Genomic DNA, 23,202 nt, shown 5'->3' with positions numbered 1-23,202 from the left:
CTGCATATTGAGAGGCCAGAGGAACTGGATTCTGTTTGGAGGTGAAGTGATGTGACAAGAACAGAGACACATCAACTCAGCACTTGCAGGTCTCATTCCCAGCAACCATTTTCCTTCTGTGTTGTACAGCAGGCATGGAGTTTTGTTTATAGCAGAAACATTACAAATTCTTAAGGAGCCAATGGGTTCGAGGTGATACCTCCTGCTATGGCCTGGAAATGTCTCTGTTTTTATTAGGAATTTAAGCCCCAAGTTTATATGTTAATGGTGTTTGGACGGAGAGCCTCTAGGAGATAATTAGAATTCAATGAGGTCATGGGTGTGAAGTCCTCACGATGACATCAATGGCTCTGTCTCCATGTCACTCTTTGTCATGTTACAACACACTAAGCAGACTCTCTCGCCAGATGTTGACCAGATGTCAGTGTCTTGCTCTTGGACTTCTCAACCTTCAGAGCCTTAAGGGCTAGACGAACTTCTATTACTCATCTGTTCCCCGCCTGCAGTAGTTTGTCAGGGCAACAGGAAATGGATGAAGTTGCTTACTCAGCAAGACTTCTAGAAAAGCTGTTATCTTTCTGATACAAAAGCCAGAATCCAGAGAAGAAGTTTTGACCGTGAAGATGAAAGTCCCAAGCTAAGTGTGGCAAGGGAGAAAGTTACAGGGAGCTTGGGACTTGGTTGACCTTCCAGACATGCTCTCTTGGTCCTGCATATAGATCTGTTGGGAGGTAAGAAGCAGGCATCCCTGGGTGCTTGGAGCACTTCTCACTGATGGCAGGCAGTGGTGATGCTTTCCATTGCAAGGTGAGGGTTCCGTTTGTGTGTGGGAGAGGCTCAGAGACAGCACAAAAGCGCCCTTCTCCAAAATGAGAAAGATGATTTCTTTTCTGTCTGAGGTTAGGGAGACCTTCAAAGAATTGTCATTATTAAGCACTTCATGGGATCACATTGTGGCTGTTGGGGACTACTTGACCTTGTCCATCTTGAGGAAGGGAAAGTAGATGGTTTGGTGGGGTAGGTAGGTAAAGAACAAGGATTTGGTGGGGAAAGCAATTAGCCCAGAGGTGAGAAAGCTAAGTAAGGGCAGAGCTGTGGAGTCCAGCCCCCAGAGAACAAAGCCCAGATATGTGAACTTGCCAAAGAAAAAGGCCATCTCATCTAAATTCCCTTAAGGGTTTCCTGCCCAGGTGAGAAAGTAAGGCCCAGGTGTGGAAGGGCTAGTGTGCAATGTCTGCCTCTGGTGAAGAATGGAGATCCTAGGGCTGCAGGTAGGTCTCCACACATGCATCATGAAGATGGATGATGGTTGGATAAATAGATGGATGGATTTGCATCTGTGTGTGTCATGCTAGATACTGGGCAGTGGTAGTTCTGGGAATACTATGTTCACTATAAAAAAAAAATTTCAATTTTCTTATCCCTTCTCTACTCTGTTACATCACATCTAGCTAAGAGATACGGGATTTCTCTCTGGAATAAGGAAGAGAATCCAAAACTGGTGCTAATGGAGACTTAGCGCTGTGACTAGATTAAAAGCCACTGAATAATTTACTTCAAATGCGTAAGCTGTATAGTGTTTTGGTTTGAGTGCAAGGCATTCCCCGTAGGCTCATGTGTTAAATCCTTGGTCCCCACTGGTGGCACTGTTTTGGAGTCTTTGCCCCATGGAGCCTAGGGTGGGATTTGAGGGTTACAGACTGGCTCTGTTTCTGGCCCGAGCTCTCTGCTTCCTGACCCACTGAAATGTGAGCTAACAGCCTCACACCTTTGTTGTCACGGACCCAACTGCTTCAGTTGTCATGCCTCTCCCATCATGATGGAATGTGCCCTCTCAAACCACGAACCAAGGTCCTTCCTTAAGTTGCTTCTTGTGCGGTATTTGCTCCTAGTGATGAGAGAAAAGGAGCCAATACATACAGCATTTTTAATTATAGTACAGTAAAGCTGTAAGGAAAAAAAGGAACGCCCTGTTTCATCATTAGCACCGGGACAAAGCTTTTTCTGGTGGTGGTTTCTGTCTGGCTCGTTGCATCGTCTGTGGTGCGCATCCTTGTCCAGGTGCATCCTGAGACCCATTCCAGGGACTCTTATCTCCCAGCTGCAGTGCGTGTCCTGCCTCGGGGTTGCTGTGGGTCTGTTACTTCTCCATTACCTGACTCAATCTCAGATCTGGTCCTATGAAGTTAAGTTCCACTAACATCTCCCCAGCAAACCCTTCCCTGGAGATGGAAATCCCTACCCTATCGCTTCCTCAAGTCGCTGCCATTCTCTGCGAGGCTACTGGCAACTTGAGGGTAGGAACCATGAAGTATTTGCTTTATCTCCAGTCGTAAATGTTCCAGTGGTGGGCAATGGAGAAAAGGAAATGCTCACAGCGAATACTTGTCACTGCTAACATTCTTTAGGATTGCCTTCATTGAGTGGCAAAGCAAAAACCCAATTGATGGCATCCTCTTTGCTTTTGCATTTTCTCCAGCACACCTGTTGCTTGCTTTGCACTACAGCTAGCTACTGCCGTGCTTCCTGCTTTAGCTTGCCTTTACTGCAGTGCCTTGCATGTGGTATATACTTTATAAGTGAGCCAGGGAGGCTGGATGCTGGCGGCAGGCAAAGGCTGAGGAGGAAATCCTGCTCTAGGAGAAAGAAGCAGCCGGAACTCAAAGTCATTTAATAGATCATGCTAGTGAGAGAATTATGAGCCTGTAGGACTTGAGAATGATCAGAAGCAGGCAGAGTCCATGCAATATGTTCCGAGATCCATAAGTTAGGTAAGAGGGTTTACGATGATGTCTTAGTGAGTCTAGCTGCTTAACAATTACCACTGGCTGGGTGGCTAACAATTATCATTGGCTGGGTGGCTGTGGTGGTTTGAATAGAAATAGCCTCCATATGTTCATGTTTTTGAATAATTTGTCCCCAGTTGATGCTGTCTGTGGAGGTGTGGCCTTATTGGAGGAAGTATGTCACTGGAGATGGGGTTTAAGAGTTTAAAGACCCACACCATCGCCATTGGCTTCCTCTGCTTCATGCTTGCAATTCAGGATGAGAGCTGTCAGCATGCTGCTCTGGCCTACCTGTTGCCGTGCCTCCCTGCTGTGATGTGATGAACCAGTTATCACTTTTTCCCCTAAACTGTCTTGGCATATGTTAACCTAAGTCTAGGAGAAGGCAGCTCACTGGATGTCATGAGGAGAATGGGATGTGAAATGGCCGCAGTACTGGTTTTTTTTTTTTTTTTTTTTATCTCTTCATGACAACAGTCTGGGGTAATAGAGGATGTCATTGAAAAATACAAAACAAGCCGACCTGGCTTTATCATTATTCATACATCATATACATTTTTAATTATTAAAATTTTGTATGATGTATATGATCTTTTTTCCTTCCTTTCCCTTCCCTCCCCTCCCTTTTTGTAAGTGGGGCTCTGACCATGTAGTTCAGTCCAGCCTGGAACTTGGTATAGTCCAGGCTGGCTTCTAACTCACAATGGGTCTCACAAAGTACTGGGATTAAAGATGTGAGCCACCATACCACCTTTTGATCTTTATTATCAAATAAAATCCCTTTGTTCCCCCAACACATTTGATAAAGCTGACACTCTCTGTGTGTCCTGTGGCTTGTCACCCTCACAGACACCCTTCCCTGCAGAAGTCTTTGCCTGTGGGTGCTATTTTCCTATAGGCAAGGTTGGCTCACATCCACTAGTACTGTATTTATAAAGGAGAAAAAAGCCTGGAAGGCCCTCATGTTGGTTGGAGGATCATCCACCAATTCTATCATCTCCATACCTTTCTGGTCCTCCCGCTCTGATCTTTTTAGACCTCTCATTATTGGGCTTTGAGACCATCTGTCTCCACCCAGACCTACAGGTTAAGAAAGCAAAACTTTCACTGCTTGCTTTCAAAATTTCCCATTTGCTTTACATCTGAGTCAGGACAAAGCCATCTCTTGAAGGCCTCAGTTTTCCTATGTGCAAAATCTAACTCATAAAATTCCCTTCTTAGAGAAAAATATAGTATTTGAAGGGATATTTATGGCTTAAAAAACGTGTGAGTCTCCTTAGGACAGAAATGGTAACCACTAAACACCACTCACGGAAATCTCCTTGGAAAAGTGACTGGTTCCCGCTGAGGACAGTAGGCACGGAATGAGATTAGAGAATCCAGTTAGTCCTGAGTACAAGCAAACTTTGCAAGGAAGGCAAGGGTGCCTGGGCACATCGAGAAGACTCAGGGACTGACTGGGTAGGCTGCACTCTTCAGAGAAGATAGTTTAGGCATCAGTAGCTATCGGACCCAGTGAAACATGTCTAGTGGACATGTTTCCATTCCAAGTTGAGTGATTCTTAAAAGAAAAAGCAGCCCGTTGGCTATTAGCAGGGAACTGCCTCATTATTTTGGAAACTGGCTAGTGAAAGAATGACGCATTCACTGACATTTATCACACGAATTCTACCTCGGGGAAAGCAAATAGTTGGGCAGGAAGGTTTTTTTCTTTATATGATTATTCTGGCTAATAAATAAAACATGAACAATGGCTCTTGAATAGAGTGTTTTACGAGTCCACATGAGTAAATAGTTCCAGCCCAAAGTTTCTCAGCTTTGTACTACTGACACCACATTATTCTCTGTTATAGGGCATTTTGCAGATCTCTAGACCCCTTTCCACTGACATTCCTGAAACGTCCCTTTGTCCATGATGATCAAACGCATAAACATTGGCATGCGCCCTGGGAGGACAAGATCACTCCAATCCAAAATATTGATTATCTAGGCAATAATCACCAGTGATTAGTGGTATTATATAAGGGATAACCAGTCTTTATGGTTGTATATGCTACTGTAATCCTTGGAAGAAACAAAACTGAATAGCATCCCCAAACCTTCAGATTGATCTGAACAAAGCATCTATACTGGTGGCTGTTTTCATCGTTGTGACCTAGATTCATCAAAGAACCACTTGAAGAAGGAAGAATTTATTGTGGCCCAGTGCATCACGGTTAATGCACAATATCAGAGCATCATGGCCCTGGCAGCAGGATCATGGCTGCTTTCACATATGTCCACAGATCAGAATGCATGGATCTGTGAACATGGACACCCATGTTGCTCCCTGTTTTTCCTTTTCTATTCAAGCCAAGCACCCAATCCATAGGGATGAGGCCACCCACATTCATGCTGGGTCTTTTTCTATCAACGGCTTTTCCTAAAGATCACCCTCACAGCCCAGTCCAGAGGTGTGGTCTTCAGGCAATTCTAAATCCAAGCAAATGAGTGTCTAATGCTGTGATCGGGTACTTGTCTCTTAGCAAGCTTGTTTATACCGTAGCTTTTTTTATTTTTTATTTTTTTGGAACAGTGTCTAGTTTACTCCTACCAAGATAGCTACTTTCCAGGAAAGTCCTGGCCAGGAAAGGGTTATAGTTGGGTATATCAGTCAGGTAAGTCACAGAGGAAGAAATTCAACAAGACCCACACTGTCATAGAAGCAGTACACAGATCACAGATCCTAGAGAGGGGCGGGCAACATGCTTCACAGGGTCTGTGGAGAGGAGGAGTCAGTGGGCACACACATGTTCAACTAGCAAGAAGAGGAGGGAGGAGGCAGGAGGGAGGAGGGAGGAGTGGGGAGGGAGAGAGGAGGGAAGAATGAACTATCTTTACTATTAACAAGGGTCCAGATTTGTATCCAAGTAGAATTCCTAAGAGGAGTTCTAGTTGGTGGGTTCTAGGCAGACATATTCATCCTATAGCCCATGGGTCACATGGGACCCATATAGTTGTGAATCATAAACTTAGTTATAACATGAGATTATTTTTATAATTTTTCCAATCGGCTAACTCTCAACTATGGGCTTTCTATATAAATATGCTGTGTTCCAGTATCAAAACGTTGGACACACCTGGTAGGGAAAGCCATAATGAGTTCCATGAAGACATATTTTATTTCCAGGGTAGTCACTGCAGCATGCCTGATTCCACACAGGGTTTGTGGTCAGCAGACAGCAAGTCTATTGTATCCAGCTGTCCTATAGGTTGAATAGGACAGCTACCCAGCTGATCATTTTGGGGAACCAAGAAAAGAACTGGAAATTGTCGAAATGGATGTCGTTTCTAGAATGAGAAAGTCTACATTTATATTCAAAAGGATACCGAGGCAGTGACAACCTGTAAGAGTTCATGACAGCCATGACACCCAAAATACAAAGGATTATTTTATTTTAGATGATGTGCATATGTGTCTCTGTGTGTCGGTGAGTGTGTGTGCAAGTGCTAGAGCAGGTAGAAGTAGCGTTGGATGCTAAGGAGTTCCAGGCTGTTGTGAGCTGCCTTGTGTGGGAGCGAGGAACCTTAACACTAGTTCTCTGTGAGAGCAGGAAGCACTCAACCACTAAACCATCTCTCCATCTCCCATAATACAAAGCTTAAAATGCACACGCATCCTCTGAGGAAGTCCCGCCATTACTAGACGATTCCTCTCATCTGCTCCACTAGCCTTGCATCACAGCATCAGTGTGCAGTCCATTTTTCGCCCTGGAGCTAGGACTGCAAATGGGTGCTCAGAGTTAGTGGAGATGAAAAGTAGGGTCAGGCTCCATCCTGGTGTTAATTAGCTATTAATCATCGTGAGTAATGGATTAACTGATTCACAATTTTCATAAATTTGTCGGCTCTTGAGTTAATGAAGAGCCTCGCGTAGCATCCTTTGACCTCTGTCATCCTGTTGCTGGGTTAGCTGGCCTCCTCTGCACACTGCAGAGCTTGGTGTGCAGGGTATGACAGCTGCTCAGATTTGGAACGTGCTGTGCCTTGTACAGAAGGCAGAGAGAGAGAGTTGAGAACCCAGGGACGCAGACAGGAAGCCAATGAATTAATGGCACATATGTACTTCCGTCATACAGAAAGGCGCCCAGTCTCTTGCATCAAGATAATGGCTCTGAAGACTTAACCTATACCCTTCCTCCCCTTCTCTGCAGCCCCCTCACTCCCTCATTCTTCCTGGTTCTTCCCTTTCTGAAAGCAGCCAGGCTATCTAATGTTTGTTGCCTTGGGGGACGGATGTAGTAGCGTTGAAAGCCAACATCAGGCCTGGCATATTTTGCTGACTTATCCTTGTTTCAAAGGACTGTGCCCACAGGGAGAAATGTGTCAGGCATCAGACAAGCTCCCTACACCCACCCTTACCTTCAAATCTCTATGCCAATTCCTTGAGGTTAAGGAAGGAAGAAAGACTGGGTAAGTGATGGTCTCATGCAGAGAGGGGGTTTCTGCCTTCTACCTTCAGGGGCAGGCTGACAGGGCTTCATTGGAAACTTCCATGTTTCAGGGTGGTCCTGGCCAGACCCCAATGAGATGGAAAGAAAATTAGGGAGACACGGGAAAGGAGGGGATCCATTCACTCCACAGCCTGGTTGAAGCCTCTTACTAGCTGCAAATCAATAACTCCAGTGTAATTAACATTTGCCATAGACTGTATTCCTTTTATATGAAGTAGATTAAAGTAGTGACCACCCATTCTTAGGCCCCATGGCCTTTTTCCTTTCCAAAGTATATTCTGGGACTCTCACAAACAAGACAAAATCATTTGTTTACAGTAAAAACATCTTAGCTTCCCATGCAAGCATTGTGAGCTGTGGTCTCACCTTATCAGCTGTCATCCTCTAGGACACTAGGAAATATCCCAGAGCCTCTTCCTTAGTGCCCTTTAAGATAAAAGCATCAAGAGCCACCAAAATGGCAAAAACAACAGAGCAAGCTCTCCTTGGGGAAGCCCCACACCTCCTTGTTTTTAATATCCAAGGCTTAAAATCTATATTAAAACCTTGTCTAATAAAAGCCAACACTGCTTCATACTACCACATCCTGGAAGTCATCTTCTGTGGCCAGCTAAGGATACAGATTTACCTTAGTCAAGATCCCTAAAGGCTGCCATAGGTGACAGTGTAGTGTCTTCTTACTTGCAGCTGCTGCTGAGTTCCGGAGACTGGAAATTCCCAGCTGTCAGTGGCTCACCATGTCTCCGAGACCTAAGGACCAATGGCTGCCTCAGCAGACATGTGCACAGCCAGATAGCATCAAGGAACAGAATGGCAGCCCTTTTAATGATCTTGCTCCACCTCAGAAAAATGGAGCTGCAGAATTTGGGTAAATAAGCTTGTAGTCTTTCCAGGCAGAACGGGGCTGCAGTGGGTTTCAAGGCTAAGTTCTATATGGTCACTACATCCCTAACCACCTCCATGAAGACAGCAATAGTGAATAGCCACACAGGACCACCGATCCCCTCTTCTCTCCAACACAGCCCAAGATGCCTTTACTGGGGCTCATGTTTTATTGTGCTGCAGACAGGAAAGGGGGCGGGGGAGGAATTAAACCCATGCTCTGTGCCTTTGCCTCTTGAGCACTCAAATTCCGAACTCGGAAGGCATGCTTGGTTGCAAGTGATCAGAAAACAACTTGAACACATTTTCACAACGAAGAAGACATTATTCTAAAGTCCAGGAATGTGGACCCAAGCCTAAAATGCAGGCAGAGGCAGGGCCTTGAAGACCCCCAACCCTTCTCTCATCTCTGTTCTCTTTGTGGAATCTCTTGGTTGCTGAAGTCTGGTTTCTCTGTGCAGCCCCTAGAATGCTGGAATTTGATGTATGACGTTGAGTCTTTGTAAGGATGATGCTGGGGCCACCTGCATCATCAGATCTGTCCCAACTAGACTCATAGTATCAGAGTGTCCTGGGAAAAGGAATTTTGAATGGATGTCTAATCTTCATAATTATCTGCCCTAAAGTCTGAGATCTTCTGAAAGGCAGCTTCAGACCAATGCTAGTGGTCTCTTAGCAGGCTCTCCCACCTTTTAGGGGAGGCAGAGCAGAGAAGCCAAAGATTTCCCCAGACACCACAAAGACACAGGTGGGTCCTTCTGGCAGGGTGCCTGGGCACCACCATACTGCTTATGTAAATGAAACAACTGGTTCCCACCTTAGCTGAGCCAGGGCCTTCTGCCATATTAGCAAGCTGTGCTCACTAATTCAAGAAAACTGCATTTGTTTTGTAATCATCTGTGAACTCACCAGATAACCTCACAGACTTTGGCCTCGGCCAATTCTGTGCCCATTCACAGGGCAGCTAGCTGGTCTGAAATCTTCTGTAAGGTCTCCATAGTTCATCTACAGGTGGTCTCTTGGGTCTTTATCTGTGAGTGGTCTCTCGGGTTATTTCTGGTTGTGAGGGCCAAAAAGGATGCCTACAATAGGCTCCCAGGGTTCTGGGCTGACATCCTCTCTCTGATGACTTTCTATTTAGTCGACGAGGACAGATGGTTAGCAACAGATCAACCACTAATAGTTGCTGCACCTATAAATATCCTTTTGATGTATTCTTTCCTCTTCTTCTCTTTCTAGAAAATGTGCAGACAGTGTGATTGCCAATGAGGAGATAGGTAGCCTACCAGACATGGACATGGTCATTCTAAGGCTCTGTTAATAGCATCATAGACTATTCATGGGAGAAATGTGAACAGGGAAAACAGCCGAGCCAACAACATGAATGTGTGCATGCATAAATAACTGGGAATATGCACCCTAGTCTGTCACTTGTGAATCCATTGACACATTCACCTTCGCCACAGCTGAGGCTCTAAGCATATGCGCTGTGCTCCGTGTCTCTCTAGGTCTCAGGTGCGGTGTGCCTCTCCAGCTTTGGCTCCTCAGTGCTGGCGACCCTGACAGGCCTATTGGAAGAGGCAATCAACGTAACAGAGAATGGAAGATCTGCCAGATGGACTCGATGCCAAGAGAGATGCCCGAGGGCAGTCATTCTACAGGAATGGGAAGATGAGAACCCACATCACACTGTTCAAATGTCCCCTTCCCAGAGATCCCCAAATTATTCACCCAAAAGACCTTATCACACAGCAGGAAGAGGTCCCAGAAAACCTGGCTTTTCTGAGACAAGACAGCATGGTGCCCAATGCCTGGGCTTTGGAGTCAGGCCAGCATGAGCTGTAAGCCCAAGTTTACTCTTCATAGGAGTTAATTTTAGTCTTTTCTGTCTCTGTGTTCTTAACCTTTGACCTGAACCTTTAACCTTAAACTTGAAACTTTATCCTTAAATGAAGCATAAAACCTACTCACATTAAAGTAGGGGGGGGTGGCAACAAATTCGTGCACCAGGAGTTCTAGAGCTGGGGGGAGGGACGAGAAATCTGCAACATACAAAGTGCAGCTGTGCACAGTAATACAGGTGAATCTCACACACTAACGCTGAGTGACAGGTCAGACAAGAGAGTATATACATAGTGTACACTGCACGTGTGCAGGGTGAAAGTGTATGCGAGCACGTGTGCAAAGTAAAAGTGTACACCAGCATGTGTGTAAAGTAAGAGTGTATACCAGTGTGTGTGCAAAGTGAACATATACAGCAGCATGTGTGCAGAGTGAAAGTGTACACCAGTGTGTGTGCAAAGTGAAAGCTGTGGGAACCAAACCTGCGTTGTCATAAGCTGAGGTGGGGTTACCTAATGTGGGGGGGAGGGGATGGAGGTGTGGCTGTGAGACAGGTGAGCATCTCTGGTGTGGCTTCTCTTACACCAGAGAGTCTCAACCTGTGGGTCGAGACCCCTTTGGGAGTCAAACAACCGTTTCACGGGGGTCGTCTAAGACCACCAGAACACATAGAGATTTACATTACGATTCATAATACTTAGCAAGATTACAGTCAGGAAGTAGCAGTGAAAATAATCTTGTGGTTGGGGGTTACTACAACATGAGGGTCTGTATTAAAGTGACAGGGCATCAGAGCCACTGCCTTAGACAGGGTGAGCAGGGCCAAGGCTAGATCATCATCTAGTCACAAAGCACGCGACCTCTCTCACGAATACGTCAGTGACTGATTAAACCAAGGGAATAGGTTTAGGGTGTTTGGACTCCTTACTGTCTTGGCCTTTCATGGGCTCAAAAGTGACCAATCCCATTAAAAATTACCTTCAATCCACATCCAGTTCCTGCCGTATACACACACGCGCGCGCACACACACACATGCACACACACATGTGCACACACACTCACACACACACACACACACACACACACACACACACACGCACGCACATGCACACCACACGCACAGCCTGTCAGAGCAGCATGGTTGTATTCATCCTTCAACCCTAGTAGGCATCCATTCAACCCCTCCCACTCTAGGAACCCTTTCTCATTTTTCTTTTAATAAATACGAGTTCACCCTGCTTCTCCTTGCCCACAATTCTTCCTTCTCAGACAGGAGCCAATAAGTTCAGAAGCCACTGGCTTCTGGTGGCTTTAGTGGTAGCTGAGTTTCCAGGACCAGAGCCCCTGACTTAAACCCGCCATGAGCCCTACAAGGTTCTGTAGTACTCATCCCACATCACAGGGCCACCCACATCCTAGTGGTTTCTTCTGAGTGGTGGTTTCTGAGGTGTGTCCAGTTTGTGCAATTCACAGAATTATGTCTTTAAAATTTTGTGTCAGTTTCTATATAAATGTTAGTCTTCAGGAAGGTTTTTAATGAGTAGATCATATCAGTATTAACCACAAAAAATGTGGGGATTAATAGGGCAGTATATGTGTCAACTACTTATTACTGTCACCATTTTTACTGTCCTTTGTGGGTACTGGCAGTAAGTGTAGTTCCTTCTCCAAAGACCTGTCCCATCTGGGTAAAGTTTGAAGCTCAGATTTTAAATAAGAAGCTGTATAAAAGGCCTGGGATTTTAACCAGAGGCCGACTCCTGGGCACCCATCCTTTCTAACTCAGAGTCTTACTCAAGTGAGGGGAAAGGAGGAGGGTAAATTTGTCTGTGAGCATCTAAATTTGAGATGAGATAGATCTCTAAGTATTTTTTTTCCTTCAAACATTAACAAGAAAACAAAACGCACCCCCTTTCCCTTTTCGAGTGTGCAAAAAATAGCTCAGCAGGCCAGTTTCTGCTGTCCTTAACTCGTTTATCCTCCCTCTAGCTTTCTCTTTGGGTAAAAATAGCAACTTAATCTATTGACAGACAAGGGCTTTCCACATTCGGAACTCCATTTGGAGCTGCGGCTCTTCGTTGCTGACTCTCTAATACAGATGTTTGGGGCATGATGTAAACTCCAAACCATCCTCCTGTCAGCTCAGCAGAGAAGACAAACAGAAGCTTGATCTTGAAAGCAGGGCCCCGCCATAAACCAGCTGACACAAATGCCGTGGTACTTCACCCCACAGAAAGATCTTAATAAGCAAGCTTTACTGGTCAGCATATTGCTGTGGCAGATTTAAATATAGCCCATGCTTTCTGTCCCCTTCATGAGTCTGCAGCTTTTTGCACAAAATGAGGCCTCCGTTCACAGGATGTAAGGAGTGTGAGCAGGGTGGGGGAAGGGGGCGGGGGGGGGGATGCTTCTCTATGCCATGGTTTATATGGCCATGATGGAGCCACAGTGTGAAGGCATTAAACAGCGGGCCGCCTGCAGTGGGCCCTGATGTCAAGAGGCCCGGTACTCAGAACGGCAGTCTCTATGGCAGAGTCAACATTAAGAACCTGGAGGGAAAAGCTGCAGTCCTCATCTTGACCCACCAGACCTGCTCCAGCTGGCTTTCTACCTACCTCCTCTCTCCTTTGCATCCCGTGTGGGAACCTCGATGCTCTGCCAGCTTTTTGCTGATCTACCGTGTGTGTCTCTTCTACCCCTTGATAAGACTTTCTAGAGTACAACCCTAGCTCTGCGACTTGGGATTGCACCCCTTAACCTTTCTTGGCCCGAGACTGCTTGTCTGTAAAACAAGGAACACAGTGGACCCGCCTAGGGCTCTTATTCGGATAAAATGTGCTAATAGACACAGAAGCTCTGAAAACTGTGTTTGGCCAGATTGCCGGAAGCGCTCAGCAAATGACAGTGATTATTCAGTCTCTTTCTAAATTATTCAGCTCTTCCGTTCACATGGATGTAGTCACTCATCCCATGTCAACCAGGGAGGAAAATGCACAGACCAAGGGATTTAGAGAGATGACCTGAATTTGATGAATTTTAATAGAGGTTGAGTTCTTGAATTATGGGTAGACTTTAAAAACTAGTGTTTTCTTCCCCAGAACTGCTGATGTTGACTTTTTAGATCATGGGATTTATCGTATGGAGAGCTGCCCTGGGTAGGGTAGTTAATATCACCATTGGCTTCTCTCCATTAGCTGCATAAACCCCATCCTAAACCACAACTCACAATGTCTTCAGAAATTGTCAAATGTCTCCTGGGGACAAAAGTGTCCCTTGCTGAGAACCACTGGTTGCACCAAGACTCCTCTGTAGACCTAGACCAGGGAGACATGAGTGAATCATGGAAAGAGAAGGAACGGGGAGGAGGAACAGGGAGCTGCCCGAGGACCTTCTTAAATTTCTAGTCCGGGTTCTACTACTAGGGAGAATATTCAAAACTCGTGAAATAGCAGCTTTTAAAAGATGAGAGGGTGATTTGGGCTCTCTGCTTGGACATTATGGTGAGCAAGGGACCTCACTGATTCTGGCTTACAGTGAGACAGCTCACCATGGTCGCAGGGATGGGAGATGGGACTGCAGGAAGCTACCTCCCTCACAGGGAGGCCGCAAAGGGATCAGCTATGCAAACTGTAGCTCTCGCCTTCTTTACAGGAAGTGGTGATAGCAGGAGTGGAAGGCTAGCTTCCTCCTTCACTGACCTGGGGGTACTTTTTTTTTCATTTGTGTGTGTGTGTGTGTGTGTGTGTGTCCCCGCAAGAGTGTGTGGGCACCCCATCTGTGCAGGTGCCGGTGGAGGCTAGCCAGCATCGGGCCTACTGAGCCTGTAGTAAGAGGGGCTTGTGAGCCGCCTGTGATTTGGGAATTGAACTCAGGTCCTCTGCAAGATTACTGATTTTATAAGCAACTGCTTCCTGAGCATTTCCATGTCACACAAGTGTGTGGCAAAAGCTGTACAAGAGGAAAGGTCTCCATCATCACAGGCTGCAAAATATGACTGGATCTCTAAGTGTCCTCTGCCCTTAGGTTTTTTTTTTTTTTTCCTGATCTAGTCACAACATCAGCAACCACAGTGGGCCCGTGACTTCCGGTTTTGTCTTCATTTTATGACATTCATAAGGATTTCATTTCTGCACATCCATTTTCCATTTCCACACTTATTTTTATGAAAGCAAGGGGCCAAAATGCAATAAAGAATTTCCAGTGATCGCAGAAACAGCTGGTGGTACCAAATGTTCAAAATGGTCACTCTTCAGCCGATTTAGAAAGGGCTCATCTTGACACATGGAAACTGGTCAAGAGGTTTCAACATAAACACGTGCGTGGGTGCGTGGATGACATAAACACACAGAGATTTGGGGGTTGTGAAAGTTGAAAGGTGCGAGTAATTTCGAGGAGCTACGCTCCCAGGGGACATACAAGGCACTATATCACCACACATAGTTTTCTCTTTTGTTTCAAGATGAAGACTGCCAGTGTGCTTTGTAGCTCGGGGTGCCCTTGAATTTCTGAGCCTCCTGCCTCTACCTCCCAAAGGAGCTGGGATTGCAGGCATGCGTCACTCACTATATCTGGTTTATAAAATACTGGGGTTGGCACCGGGGATTCATGTGTGCTAGCCACACACTCTACCAACTGATCTGCAGCCCCAGCCAAATTTGTTTTTTTTTTAAACTAGCTTATAACTATTGCAGGAGGAAGTAGAAGATTAAGATTTCTCAGCATTCTCTTTATTGTTCATATAAATACAAACTTGATAATTTCTAATTTAATGGCTAGTGGGTAAAATATAGTTAATAGTTTCTTTCAAACAAGAATACTGGGTTTAAGGATTTTTTTCACATTTTTAGATAAAAAAATTCTTTGTACTTGGTTATAGAATGCCATGTAATATATATATGTGTGTGTGTGTGTGTGTGTGTGTGTGTGTGTGTATGAATAGAAATGAATCTGTGCAGGTATGAATCAATTGATATAGAGATAAATGCAGTCTCTATGGTTCCATATGAAATATAAACTTATTCAGTATTTGTTGATTCTCATTTTGGTCCTTTTTAAATCTTACTATTTTATTTTATTTTATTTTATTTTGGTGGTTGGTACACACAATGCAAATGGCCAGCCCACTAGGCTTCCCTACAATTTGGCCCTACTGTGTTCCAGTCTTGCCTAGGATGTTGGTGTCCTTCAGGAGGCAGCTGTGCTAGCATTCCTGAGACCTGGAAGCCCTGTTCTGGAGCAGTGTGTGGCAAGGTGGGGAAGACACAGTGAGGCTAGCCTGTGGCAACAAAGATGCTGTGTAGGCTGGACCCAGGCCCAGAGCTGGTCTGTCTGGCCATGAGCATCAAATTGACCCCACAAAGATTTTCTTTTTCTACTTGTCATGCCCTGAAAAAGGACCGAGCGGCATTGCTTAGGAAGCCAATTCGGCACCCTCCCTTTCCTTGTATCTCCCTCGACCTTTTCTTGAGTTCTTGAAGTGTCTTTCAAGCTGCTGTGGATGGCCATTGACAGTAAGGCAGCCTGAGTTAATTTCTCCCAATGGTTTCTTTTTGCTGGCTGGAGAACAGAATGAGCAGTGATGAGTGGGGGCTCCTGGGAAGCCATGTCAGCTGGATGCCGTAGAGGAAGTTTAGCATCACTAGGGCCGGTCGGCAACAAAGGTAGCTGTAGCTGTGCTTGCACTACTTAGCTGGAAGGAGCAAGGGCAAGTGCTCCATCAGGGATATGCTGAAACAGGTTGGTGTAGGTGAGCAGAGGGGCTGGGGGCCTCTAGTCTGTATCCCTCAGGGCCACCATCCAAGGTTGATGTTATGGTTTGTATAAGCTTGGCCCAGGAAGTGGCACTATTAGAAGGTGTGGCCTTGTTGGAGTAGGTGTGTCACTGTGGGCATGGGCTTTAAGACCCTCACCCTAGCTGCCTGGAAGCCAGTATTCTGCTAGCAGCCTTCAGATGAAGATGTAGAACTCTTAGCTCTGCCTGCACCATGCCTGCCTGGATGCTGCCATGTTCCTACCTTGATGATAATGGACTGAATCTCTGAACTTGTAAGCCAGCCCCAACTAATTGTTGACTCTATTAAGAGTTGCCTTGGTCATGATGTCTGTTCACAGCAGTAAACCCTAAGTAAGACAGTTGGCATGGGTATGGAGTACCATGTACTCAGACTGGGAAGGGAAGGTTGGTTTTCCACTTTCAAGGAACTCTAAATAGGAGTTTGAGTTATATTGACTTTCCTTGCAAAGGCTGCTAAATTTAAACATCATTGAATAGCCGAGTGTGGGAAGAAACTTCATTATTTTTAAAGTTGCATTTGTAGTACACAAAATATTACTTCCATATGACCTGTTCATACGTGGACACGGCATCCTTGTACATATTTTCTGATGTGTTTATAAAATGATAAAGAGATATAAGATATGTTCTATGGGGGTGTGGTGAGGTGTGGGGGAAAGGATGCCTTAGTGGGCCTATGCCAAGGCATCTCTTCCCCCTGAGAGACCAGCCACATGATGGTATAGTATAGAGCAGAGTTTATTCAGGGCATAGGGAGGGGAGCTAAGAGGGTAGTAGAGGCAGAGAAAGGCAGAGAGTGAGAGTGGAGAAGTAGAGGCTGGCCATGACCGCGTAGAAAGAGTGGGGAAGGGAAAGGGGAAGGGAAGAGCCCAAGAGGGTAAGAGGGAAGCAAGCAGGAAGCAAGAGTAAGAAAGAGAGGAGAGGGCAAGCAGCCCCTTTTGTAGTGGGCCAGGCCTCCCTGGCTGTTGCCAGGTAACTGTGGGGTGGAGTTTAGACAGAATGGTAACATTTTCTCTCTCCCTCCTCTGTTCTCATTTCCCAGACAGCTCCCCTTCTACTTTCAAACACAACAAACAAACCAACAAACCAACATAGAGCCCCTCATGTTCCACGTCTTAGAGAGAGCATGCGGTGGCTGCCTTTCTAGGTCTGGCTCAGTTCTCCTAGCACAATGTTGTCTAGTTCTATACATTTTCTCCCTGAAAATGACAGTTTTGCTTTTTACAACTAGATGAAACTCCATTGGGCACAGTCACCAACTTTCATATCTGCTGGCCTGTGGGTGGGGTGCCAGAGCCTCCACTACTTTGTTCTGGAGCCCTGAGTAGGGCTGGCGAGGGAATGTGGAAAAGACAGACACACAGACACATAGACAAACATACAGAGAAGCTGTGTGTGTTCTGATGGAGTGGTACCAAGTACCAAACAACAGGCAGGAACCTCAACCTGCTTGTTAAGGGGAGGAGTTAGCTGATCCTGCAGTTGAACAGTCTCAGGACACTGCGATTGCGATTTTGCACACACTAGTCAATCATTCATAAACGCTTGTATTTGGCCCAGAAGAGAGCTTTGCTTCTCTGAACCTGATTGAGGGAGGTGAAAAGCTTTGCTAGTTTACCATGAATCTTTAACATGGCCAGCCCATGTCAGATACACATTCATTCCGAGTTTCACACACCTACAATGGACACCGAGGCTGAGTCTAGAATATGGCTACTTTGAACAGTGCCACCATCAATGCAGCAGTGTAATGGATATTCCTGGTTGTCATCTTGACTCTATCTGGAATGACCTACAATCCAGAATTGGAGGGCTCACCTGTGATCCAGATCTTGAGGCTGGAAGACACAAGTTTCTGACCTGGATCTTGGCATGGAGATCTTGAGGCATAGTGTCTATGAAAAGCTTAGGCCCAGGCCAGACAGTACACACCTTTAAATCCAGGAAACGGAGGCAAGGAGATCTCTTCTGCTGGAGACCTACATAAGGACTTTGGAAGAACAAAGATTCACCCATCTTTGCCTGCTTGCATTTACTAGCCAGCACATCTGTTGGAACCTACATCTACAGAAGACCAGCTGAAACAACTAGCCTCATGGGACTGAGCAACTACTAGATCCTTGGACTTTCCATTCACGGTTGACCGTTGTTGGGTTAGTTGGACTACAGACTGTAAGTCAACACAATAAATTCCCTCAATATAGAGAGACATCCTATAAGTTCAGTGACTCTAGAGAACCCTGACTAATACAAACAGCATCAGCATCTTTGTGGTCAGCTTACTTAGGACTATATCCAGGAGTTACCAGTTAGTGGTAAAGTACTAGTTTATACCCTCATCAGCAGTGTATAAGGGTTCTTTTCTCCCTGTATCTTTAGCACTATGTAGAGAAGATGCTTTTGGAGGCACTGAAAACCAAGGAGTCAATTTGCTGTAATCAGGGACAAAAGAGAAGGGAGTTTTCAGATGCTCAGAATGTTCGCAGCCAAGGATTTGGCTCCTTCACTAGCAGCTCGGGATGCCGTGCACCTTAATCTAGATTTCTGTCTTCCTAATCTGTCACACACATGGAGGGGCGTATTTTTCAAGACTTGTTTCTGATGGCACTTAAAACATATTTCTGTGTTTCTTAAACGTTGTTTTCACGTGTGTGTGCCTGCATGAATTCATGTGCACCACATGTGGATGGGAGGTAGCCAGGGAGGGAGACCAGAAGAAGGAGTTAGATTCTCTGGAACTACCGTGAGCCATCATGTAGGCAACGGAGACCGAAGCTGAGCCCTCTGCAAGAGCAGTGGGTGGTTTTAACCACTGAGCCATTCGTCCAGCTCCATCCTTTGCACATGATTCTACGGGATTGCTTATCCCACTGTGATGTTGGCTCACAGGTAAAACAGCTTGCTGCCATGCCATTAACCCATACAAACCTGTGCGCCACATGCTGGGTGTGCTCTGTGAAGGGGAGTCATGGTATCCAGACTTCAGCCTACACTTGATCCTGGATACACTTGGTGTTTGTTTGCCTTTTGAAAATAACTATAAACCTCAGCTGGGATGAGGAGTGACAAAAATATCAAAATAATCTGTTGCTGTGGATTTTTTTTTTTTTAACGGCTAGTAGTGGAATACTGGAAAAGCTTCATTTCTGAAGACAAATTTTATTTTAAAATATAAATACACACTCACAAATTTTAGCTCTGTTCACAAATGGACAGATTTATGAAACCAAAGGCAACTAAGTTGCTTACTCAGCTCTTGCTGGATTTTTGAGCCTAGGTCCTACTGTCTGCCAGTCCTGGTGTGAGTTGTGTGCACGCCGCAGTGCTACATGTGCAGGTATGCATAAGTGAGTATGCTTGATTAAGTAGTCGACATACATATGTACAGAATCAACATATTTATATCACACATATCTAGTTTTATTACTATAGATTATACAAATTGGTGGTTAACATAAAATGTTACCTTTTAACAGACTGTTTTTAAAAACTAAAAGTGTATGTACAGGTTTCGAGATTTTTTTAAAAAGGGGAAGGAAAGACTGTCAAGAGGAGGCTATTTGATGACATTACTCTTGAATATTTTTTTTGCCTCATTCTGTTTATCAGTTCTAGAAATCTGTATAAAGGCCCTTAGAACTGATAGACAGTGAACTTGAATTTATCTTTGATAAGAATACATGCCACTGTACATTCAGATATTATTTAAAGTTGCAAAACACACTGTTCTTTATGGAAGGTACTGTATGTAAAACTCTATTAAAACTGTTCCACATACCCTAAAATTTCAGCTTGCCTTTTTGCAGCCTTATGTTTTGATGTGAGGATTAAAAGAATGCGTAACACATTGAGGAATTTTTATTGCCTTTTGAGATTTTTCAACTGACAAATGTGCCAAAGATCACCATACATAAATGTAGTCCTCTGTATTTACTTGTGATATCTAAATTTTGTCAGAGATCCTACTGATGAATGCTTTAGCAGAAGTCATTGTGGGGTAGCTATTAAATTTGCATATTAAAGTAAAAATTAGTGCCTAAAAAAAAAAAAAAAAGAGCTTGCTGCCAAGCCTAAACTGGATCCCTGAAACCCACGTGGTGGTAGAAGGTGAAAACTGACCTCAGCTGAGTAGTCCCATGGTACAGACGCTAGGAGACCCTCTTCCCGGCTGTGGGTACCCAAATCTGCAGGTATGTATTTAAAGCAATGCAGTAGGCTTAGGCCTACTATACACATCCTCCTGTACGCTTTCAACAAGTGCTGGATCACTTGCAATACCTGACACAAAGTAAATGCCATGGAAATAATTCTTATGCTGTATTGCTTAGGGAGTCCTTGGAGGAGAAAATGTGTGAACGTGTTCAGTCAAGGCACATTTGCCCAGTCCTCATTCTTTGAATTTTTAATTCCTATGCTTCCGAGTGTATGTGTGTGTGCACACGTATGCATGCACGTGTGTTCATATGTGTGCATGTATGGATGTCTGAGAATAAATGTTTGGAGCTGGTTCTCTATCTTCTACCATGTGGGTCCCAGGGATCCAACTCAGGTTATCAGACTTAGCAGCAAGTGCCTTTATCCCTTGAGCAAGTTCTCAATTGTTTTTGATACAAGATTTGTTGTATCTGTGGCTTTAGAATCTTTAGAGATGGAGGGCAGTCTGTGTGTTGACTGGCTAACTTTTCTTCATCGCTAATCTTTAGCACAGCATGCTTGGCACTTAGTAGGCCCATACATGATGTTTACTGCAAAGTTAGTGTGTCTCAGTAAGGTCCGGAAAAAGAAAGAGGAGATTGTCTAAGGTAAACAGTGTACCATGGCACCATCTTCCTAGAGGACATCTTTGGGCAGAATTAGCCAGCTGCATTTCTCTATTCTCCAAAGGTTAAACTTGCTTCCCCTACCTCCTGGGAGACTGAATGAGAAATGAAAAGTGAATTAGGACTGATTTTCGTGGTGGTCCTCCTTACATATGTAAGCCAGCACCTGGCTGGTTCAGAAGTCTGTGATGATGGACATGCTCCAAGGACCTGGGAACCTAGCCGGTCAATTCCCATTGCCCTGATAGAGTGTGTCAGCTGCATGGTCCAGCTCCTAGAGGTATCACCCTATACCAGTTTTACTTACCGCTGAGATTGCACGTTGACGTCTTTACTCAGAAGTCATCCTAAGTCACTCTGGAAGCAAATGGCAGGATCTGCACACCCATGTTTCCCGGCAGCCACTTCTCTTAGACAAGAGCTTGTTTCCAGAAGTTTCTACTAAAGCATGGCTTTCTAGAAACTGTCTTTGAATTTTGCTGGTTGTTGGCAGGTCCTTAACAGTTTCCTTAACATTTTTCTTCCAGAGCTAATTTCTTTCTTTGAAGGTAATGGTAGGGCTCTTAGGACAAGGGCTAGTTTGGAATAACTTATTTGTGATGTCCATTACATTTCAACTAAAAAACAAAACAAAACACTAGAAAAATCATTTTTCTGGTATGTATTCTTTAAGGAAAAGAGTCTCTGAGTCTCTGCAAAAATAAAGCAGTCTTATTTTGAGTCACAACAGTCTAGGTCATTTGCACACTGACTACGCGCCTTTCTGTGCCTGTGACTCAATGCTCAAGAGGAAACACTATCTCCAAGTTGTCTCCTAAGATATGGAAGACTGGAGTTACAGAGTGGATCTTCTGCTGTGAGACAGAACCTTCTAGAATCATTTGATCGCCGTTTGATTAATTTTTCTTCTTGGCATCTTAGTGGTCTGAGTACTGTCTAAACAACTTGGGATCCTGTATTAGTTGCTTTTCTGTTAAGAAAAAAACAACAGAAGGAAGGCTTTGTTTTAGCTCTAGAGGGAAAGAGTCCACAATGTTAGGGAAGGTAGGGCAACAGGAGAAGAAGGCTGATGACATCTCAGCTGCACATAGGAAGAGGGTGGGGAAAGAGAGAGGTGGGGAGGGAGGAGGCAAGGAGGAAGAGGAAGAGGAGGAAGAGGAGGAGGAGGAAGAAGAGGAGGAGGAAGCAGGATGAGGCTTTACCTTCTCAAAGCCCATCCCCAGGGTTGCATTTCTTCCATCAAGACCTGCACTGCCTAACGGTTCTATAATTTCCCCAAAGAGCAACATCAATGGGGACCAAGTGTTCAGATACAGGAGCTTCTGGGAGACATTCCTCATTCACACCACCACAGCACTCCCCTGCTTAGGAAATCCAGGGTCCAGCCTTAGCCAAAAAGTCCATGATCAACGAAAATGGCATGGCTCGTTTCTGTGTGTGTGTGTGTGTGTGTGTGTGTGTGTGTGTGTGTGTGTGTGAGTCAGGCCTTTTCCTACTCAGCGCATTCAATACACAGCCTTCACGTGGCGGCTCACACACAGCCCCTCATGCCTGAAGCATTAAATGCCTAAATAACTCGGCAGTGAAGGAGTGAGTTTGCTTCTTGGCCTCCGTCCAAGCTGTTGATTTGTGCACAAATTTGGAGACGGCTTTTCTGGAAGGCATCGCTTCTGTCCACAGGGGAGCACTTTCTGACTCTGCCATGCTCTCTGCTCGGAGTCAAATGCATTACACACTCAGTGCGGGGTTTGCACTAAATGTCTCTCCTTGTCAATATTCAGACAGACACATTCATGCTCTGGAGAAACTTCTCCAGGGAAGGACCCCTTTTCATTCCCAGGCCACCCCTCTTCTTCCATCAGTATTCATTTCCCAGTTAAGCCAATTCTGTGACACATGAACAAAAAGATGACTCTGATTGGAACCGGCACTTGGGCTATAGGTTTCTTGAGTGACAGGTCTTCCCAGGTTCTCATAGCATCAATCATGGGGTATAATTGATGATCTAGATGTTGTAGTCTCTGACTCACTTGACTGGGAACTTCCGGAGAGTAAGACTTATGCCTTCTCATTCATTTCCTGTGACAGACACCAAGGCAATGTCCCTTTCCACAAACAACACTCAGCACAAGGTGGGGTGATGGAGTAATGTTTGAACCCATGTCCTCCAAAGGTTCCTCCAAAGACTCTTGTGTCAGAGGCTTGGGCACCAGCCTGTGTGGCTGTGTGGAAGTGGAGGAACCTGTGAGGAGTGGGGAGGAAGGGAGGCCACTGGGATTCTTAAAGGAGATCTGGGACCTCAGACTCTGTCCCCAATGCTTCCTGGCTGTCAGGAGGTAAACAGCTTCCTCCCATATGAGTGCCTACCCTGATGTGCTGTGTTGTCACCAGCCCCAGAGCAATGGAACAACCAACCGTTGTGGAAACCTCGGGCTGTGCGCTAAAGTAAACCTTTCTTCTTTATAAGTTGATTGCTTGGGTATTTTGTCACAGTGTCAGAAGACTGTAATACAGCGAGCAGTTAATCGTCCTACAGTACATTGATCCAACCCTGACTTAGGGGTGAGCTGCAGTCCTGGAAGAG

At 45.1% G+C, this 23,202-nt stretch overlaps 1 long non-coding RNA gene across 1 annotated transcript; it reads left to right on the top strand.

Moving 5' to 3' along the window:
• The first annotated feature begins 578 nt into the window (after positions 1-578).
• Gm29676 lies at positions 579-10,610 on the top strand. The gene is made up of 2 exons (XR_382289.1): positions 579-731; positions 9,670-10,610. It is a non-coding gene; the product is annotated as a predicted gene, 29676 (long non-coding RNA).
• Positions 10,611-23,202: the final 12,592 nt, after the last annotated feature.

This window comes from Mus musculus, chromosome 13, assembly GCF_000001635.26.
Source record: "Mus musculus strain C57BL/6J chromosome 13, GRCm38.p6 C57BL/6J".
In the NCBI taxonomy this organism is placed as follows: Eukaryota; Metazoa; Chordata; class Mammalia; order Rodentia; family Muridae; genus Mus; species Mus musculus.
The sequence above is the reverse complement of the archived record's forward strand: the minus strand, read 5'-3'. Positions and strand labels throughout refer to the sequence as shown.